This window comes from Alligator sinensis, unplaced genomic scaffold, assembly GCF_000455745.1.
Source record: "Alligator sinensis unplaced genomic scaffold, ASM45574v1 scaffold277_1, whole genome shotgun sequence".
Classification (NCBI taxonomy): domain Eukaryota; kingdom Metazoa; phylum Chordata; order Crocodylia; family Alligatoridae; genus Alligator; species Alligator sinensis.
The window spans coordinates 3,971,244-3,978,327 of record NW_005841899.1 but is presented as its reverse complement, the minus strand read 5'-3'; positions in this window follow the sequence as shown (position 1 = coordinate 3,978,327).

Here is a 7,084-nt window from a genome sequence, read left to right as displayed (position 1 = left end):
GAACCCAGCAAGAGAAGAAAAGAAAAAAAAAAAAAACCCTTTGATTTTTTGTTGTTTTGTTTTAAAAAAGCTGACCTGAAAGTTTATGAACTTTATCAAAGTCAATGAAGTGACAAAATAAAAATTAAATGAAATTAATCAGAACAAAAAAGGGGGACAAAAACATAGGCAATGATTAAAAAAATAAAACAGAACATGTCTATCCTGTGTACTGTGCATGGAAGAATCTGAAGGGTGGGATTTTTCTAAAACTCTTATGATTAGCTTAACTTTCCCATTTTTGAATTCAATGACCAATTGATGGCAGCTCGCCAACGCTGTGCACTTCTGAAAGCAACAAGCAAAACGCACCATCTAGGACCCCAGAAATGCAAGCCTGCAAGGTGCCTTCTAGGCCATCCTGTTCAGTGCCCTACTTTCACTGGTAATCATATATTTTATCATTTATGTACTTAGCTTGAAGCATGTAGTGGACAGTCTTTTCTGTCTAGTCATCTTAGGCCCATGGCACACATTCAGCTCAGGGCGAGATGGGCTCTGATTCCAATGCCAACACTCACGCTTCCTGCCATGCCACACATGCATGGCAGGAGATGTGAATTTGGGGTGAGGGATTCCAATCACGCTGTTACTGCTTGCCAGTGCAGGGGGGGAGCCTGGGATCATAATCTGGGGCTCTCCCTGCACAGGCAAATTGAAAGGTGGGGGCCCACAGCCCTGGATGCAAGGGTGAGAGTCAGCTGATTGTTGGCCCTGGCCCGGACAGCTGGAGCTGACTGGGCCAGGATGGAGTATCAGCTGACTGTTGGCTCCAACCCCAGACAGTCCCAGATCCAGTTCACCTAGGACTGTCCAGGCAGAAAATCAGCTGATATAAGGGCTTCCAATGCAGGGACTGTAAACCCCGTGCTTGGCAGCTCTGGTGAGGTTTCCAGGAACAGAGGATCAGAGGTTCCTGGCAGGGGAAGCCAAAGGTCTTCTGCCGTGTGAACTTTAAACCCTGTGCCCAGCAGGTCTGGCCAGGAGTTCCCATTTTTGGCTCCCCTGCCACCAGCCTCTGATGAGCCATACCCAGTGTTGCCAGACATGAGGTTTAAACTCTCTAGTGCGGGAGGCACTCCAGGTATCCCTGCTTACAACCTATGGTTCCCCTCTTGTCTGCTTTCCTCCCCAGACCAAGGCAGTTGAACTGGGACTGCTCTGGGGACTGATGCTGACAATTAGCTGATATCCAGCACTGGTCTTGGCACAGGCTCCAGCCTATCGGAGAGCAGGGCTTCCCCAAGCCAGTGCCCACAATATTGTCAGCAAGCTGGATGGAGACTGCAGCTGTCCAGGGCTGATTTCAACAATCAGCTGAGCTACGGTGTGTGGATGTGCCACACATTCAAGTTCAGGTGCCACACAAACCAACCATAAATAGGTACTACATTATTTGTGGATCATGTTAATGGCTGGTTTGCATTTTATGGCACTGAAAGTTAGGTGCACATGTGGCACTTGCCATTTCTGCCACAATTAACACATTGAGGCATAAATGTAATGCTAGAGGGGGCCTTAGGTACCTGTGCAGCTCTCACTGCAGTAGTAGCTGAGAGCTCACAATACAGTTAATCTTATAACTCTTCTGCAAGATATGGTAGTATTTTCATTTTCATTTTGAAACGTTGTATGGGCCACATCTAAAGTTCACTGAAATCAATGAATATGTTCTCTCCGATTTCTGTGAGCTTTAGTGTAAGGTCTATTTAGTTTGCCCATTCTTGAATGTAGAATTTGATAAAGACTGAAATGAAACATGACCACATTTCTGTAGAAAGCTAGAAGAACAGATGAGATATGTACTTTGTTTTTGTAAAAGTGGTCAGTAACTTTAATGACAAAATGTCTTGGGCCCTGATTCTCACTCCTCTCAGGCTCTGAGCCCTTGGCCCTGGTTCTCGCTCCTTGGCCCTCCCAGCTTCAGGCTACCTCCTTCTTAGACTTTAACCCTCATGGCATCAGCCTACCTGTGTTTTGAGCCTGGTCTTGACAGAGCTCAAAACACCTACGTTCCCCTCAGGCACCACTGTCGCTTGCATCTCTGCCTCTGCCAGGGCTCAAAACCATGCAAATGCTTTCAGGTGTCTCTGTGGCTTGCACCCCTACCTCTGGCAGGCTCAAGCCCTCATGTGCCCTCAGGCACCCTCATGGCCTCCTCACCACCTCTTATATGCATTCCTGGTCTGCCGGTCTTTGTCGTGTCTCCAATCCAAGCTCTCTATATGGTCTGCTCCCAATATGCTGCATGGGCCGCTGCTTCTGGTGTTAGTGTTGCCAGATTTTGGGTGGGTGCATTGTGGTGCTACAGGGCATCTTAGGAGATGATCCCTGGTTTGCTTCTCCTGACAAACACAGCAGTCAGTTGCATCGAGACCCCGTAATTTCATGAGAAAGTTGCATCTACCAAGACCCACTCTCAATATTTTCAGGCTCTGCCATGTATACCATTTGTAGCTGGAGCCAGATGCTAAGTTGGTCTGCTGGTTTAAACCCTAAACCAAAATACAAGCCCACTGGCTACAACTAAACTATCCCCACATGGGGCCATACTTTCCTGCAAGCCATAAGCCTTATTGTCAACTCCCAGAGCAGCTCAGGTGCAAGTCAGTCACTCCCCTGCAGCCATCTTACTTCAGAGCTCTTCTTCCTGCTGCCTGCAGGGCCAAACTGACTGGTCGCAGGCACTCACTTTATGGGCCTCCTAAACCCTGCCCCTTCCTTTCAGGTGACTCTCCAGTCACCCATGGGGGTTTCCATTCTGGACCTGTTGACCAGTCTGCTTTCCCTGCTGTGGCTTAGCTCAGCTGCCTGCTGCCCTTTGCTTCTGGGCTGCCTAGATGCCTGCCCCTGGCATGGCTTACTGCTTTACTATTATCCCTGGGGACAGTCACTTCCCCCAGGGTAGCCTCTATCTGCAGGGCTCCTAGTCTGCTTGTTTCCTGGAAGCTGTCTCACCAGCACTGCAAGATGCCAGCCCCACATGCAGCCAGCTCAGCCTGCTGCAGCCTCCCGTTAAAGGAAGAGGAGCCCCTTGGTTCCTTGTCACAGGGGTAAATGGCATGGAAACAAAATACTTTCATGTGGTCAAGACCCTCATCACCTGTATTTTCTATAGCCTATTTAAAAGATGACGCCTTTGTCTTGAGAGGGGAACCTTGTTTGTTCATTGTCAAGAAACTCAAAACATTTTACTAAACAGAGTGGATACCTTGTCTCACTAGTTTTTCTGTGTGATGTTTTTTCACAGGGTGAAGGTTGGTAAAGAAATGTCCAGAGATTGAAGTCATTATGCCATGGTCTACCCAGTGGTGCACAACCTTTCAGTGCTGCAGGTTGGATAGGTGGCACAGGGCCAATCCACGCACCAGGATTTGGACCCTGTGCTGTCGGATCAGGGCTCTGCACCCCCAGATTGGAGCCCCATGCCACCCCCCTGGGGCCTGCACCACTGGATTTGGGCCCTATGCTACCTCTCTGAGCCCCACTGCTAGATCAGGGCCTCATGTAACCTTCCTTGGCCTCATGCCACCTCCCTGGGGCCTATGCTGCCTCCTTAGGGCCCTGTGCTGCCTCCTTGGGCCTGATCCAGTGATTGGGATCCCAGGCTGCAAGACTGGGGCCCCACCACCTTCATCCGGCTCCTACATGCCTGGATCAGACCCAAGGCCACCTCTGTGTGCCCAACGAGCTTGCTATCCAGCCCATGGGACTCCCCACAGGTCTGGAAATCTGGCAGCATGGGAGCAGGAATTGCTGTCACCACTGCCTAGTCACCAAATTTTCAGACCCATGGGGGCGTCTGCTGGCTGGATAGCATGGCTCCATGGGCTGGATATGGCCTGGGGGCCAGATGGAGCACTCCTGTTCTATCCTTATTTAGACTCACTGAAGTAAATTTGGGTAAATGCGGCTCTCTCAAAACATGTTAGTCAATAGCATTTGAAACTTCACCACAAACCTTCCACAGAGGGAAGGGAAAGAAGCAAACACCATCTGTCTTGGTATACTTTTTGGTTTTCTAGGTGTTGAACACCTATCACCACCTGCCTTTGTTATTTGAATATGAGAAGCAATGAGTTTGTTTGTTTTTGGGGACCTGTTTTATTCGATCAACTTCACATAGTTGGGAGAGATGTTAGACAAGCTTTCTGGCACAAAGTGCCCCTCCTCACTTGCTTGTGCCCAGAAGTTTAACACCTCTCCCAGCTATACAGTTGGTCCAATAAAAGATACTACTCCCAAAAACCCTTGCTTCTTGAATATTTCCTGGACCATCATGGCTACAACAATACTCCACCCCTCATAAAGTGAAGATGCATAAGGCAAATATTAAGTCAGATGACTTACTGCACAGAGGTTTGTCATGGATTTATTAGCATTTCCAAAGTGTTCTGAAGATGAAAAATTCTAAGCAAGTTGCCAAAGGCCCGATTCAACTCTGAGCAATGTTAATGTACTTACTTTGGTTTAGATCTCCAAATGACCACAGTAGTATCTCTGCAGACATGTGGTCTGCCCACAGGCATTATCTGAATTTCAGGTATGAAATAGCACAAGGATCTCAGCAGTAAAGGGGATGAAGCATTCAGATTCAATCTTGCCCATTTAAATCTATCATAAAAAAGAGAGCAATTGCCAAGCTGCAGTCCCAAGGTTAGACTGTTTTCCTCCTAACACCAGGAAAGAAAGGCCACTTGAAGTCTAATAACGGGGGGAGTGGGGGGAGGGGGGCAGCTGTCATGGTTAGACTACATGAATGATAGCTTTACAATTCCCACTCAACATAACCTGAAAAATAAATACTTTGTGTTCCAGATAATGTGCTTACTGTTGAAACATTGTTTTTGTTGCTATTATTTTTTCAATGCCATATTTGCTTCACTTAATTAAAAATTTTGGAATGTTCAGATGAACCTTCATAAAGCAATGAATCAAATTAACATTTTTTATCAGAAATAAATTGAACCCGATTTCTTTTTCTTGTTCCATCAAAGCATCTCTTTATAATCCCATAAATTGCTTTAACCTATGTGTCTGTCCACAGACTTTCTGCATTCTACTGTAACAAAGAACAATAATCAAAGCAAATGAGTGTAATTACCAGTGAGCAAAAATATGTTTTTATAATTTCTTTATAGGACATTTAAATGAGTGATAAATTAGCTTTGTTTACTGTTTTAAATAAAAATACGCTATATTAGATTGGAAGATAAAAGTGTTACACATTAAAATCCATCCAGCAGGCGTACAATAGCTGTGATTAGCATTGTAGTTATCAATTCAAGTCCCCATTATTTTTTCCTCAAATGTCAATAAAGCAAGCATACAGGATACAAAATAATACAAGAAACAGTAGATTGTACACCACCAGATTTTGAACTACATGTGCAGCAAGACTTTTATTCACAGTCCATTGCATATGAAAAAGAAATAATTTCATTTCATTTTTACTTTACCAAAAGTTTCTCTTCTTGCTAATGGGCTCATCTCATTTGAGTTCCAGTAAATAAATCAATGCAAAAAATATCTTAAGATTTCATCTGTAAATTAAAGCAGTATAACCTCCTAATATAGATGTAGTTATACCAGTATTAAATATATGACTCCCTTTAATAAAATATGCACCACATTTTGTGAATAAAATAAAAAAAAGAAACATTTGCGGGACTACCACCCTTTGGGTGCATCCACACATGCAGGCATGTTCACTTGCAGCAGCTCAAATAGCAGTGGCACAAATTTGTGCCAGAGATTTTTCCTTCAGGACACATTCCTGAACATGCACTTTGATGTGGGGCATATTGGCCACTTGGGGCAAACTGACCCTGCCCAGTTCTTCCAGGATCTTCAGTGAGGGGGAGCTAGAGACTAGGGGATCTTCAGCCACAGGGAGCACTTATGGAGCTTCTAAGGCACCTATGGTGTTCTCAGGAGCTTCTGAGGCCCAGCCAGCTGGTATCTAGGGACACTAGCCCCTTGTGACAGCTGGACTGCTGAAACAGCCCTAACCTAGAGTGGCCCCTGCACCCTCTACCCTGGCAGTCTGGCAGAGGGGGCTGCTGCATGGCTGTGGCCTGCTGCCACCTGCAACAGCATGCGACCCCCATTGCTGCATGCCTCCCAGACCTGGACAGGTATCAATCACACAGCCACCTGGACTGTGGTATGGGCACTGTAGCAGAGCCTGCTGCACTTCTGGGCCAGCTACCAGGTTAGCAAGCTTATCTACCCTCCAGCTAGGTCCTCTGTGCTGACCCAGAGGCTCCTCTGCCCAGGTCTCGCCACTTGTCCCACCAGCAGAAAGGCTGGTGAGATCCAAGTGCCCCACACACCATCAGGCTGCACCAGCTCCATGGAGACAGTACCTGGCCCAACACAGTGCACAGCCCCTGCTGAAGGCACTCACCCCTCGGCCAGGCTGAGTACAGGTGGTTGCTGGATCTTAGGTGGCCGGGGCTGCACTCCGGGGGGCTCTGTCAGCAGCGAGCCCTGAGTGTCTGATAGCTGCTGCTGTTGTGGGGGGTCTGTGCACTGTGCGGTGGGCGGGCAGGGGGAGAGCAGCATCCCCCCCACACTCACACAGTCCCTTTGCATCCACAGTCCCCCCAAACACAATCCCTCCCCCTCCCCACATCCCTAGTTACCTTGGCTGGCGCCTGGGTCCAGGTCAGGCTGCATCCTTACCCCACTCCTATTTGCCCCAGCATGCTGAGGCAGCAGGGGAAGGGGGAAGCCATAGAGATGCTATGGCTGGATTCCAGAGCATCTCTTTGGAGGACTCAAGAGTCCAGGTGCCCCAGGGCATGCTACAGGAGTGTGCTTTGCCCTGCTCTTTTTCCAATCGTTTTTTTTAATACCTCATTTCCAGGTATCAAACTTAGAGCCTGCACTGAAAATATGCAGCACGGGGAACATTTTTTTTCTCCCAGCATGCGTCTTGTGGTGTTTCAAACTGCTTTGAGACGCCGCAACAGGCATATGTGTGCTCATCTGGATTCATAGATTCATAGATGTTAGGGTCGGAAGGGACCTCAATAGATCA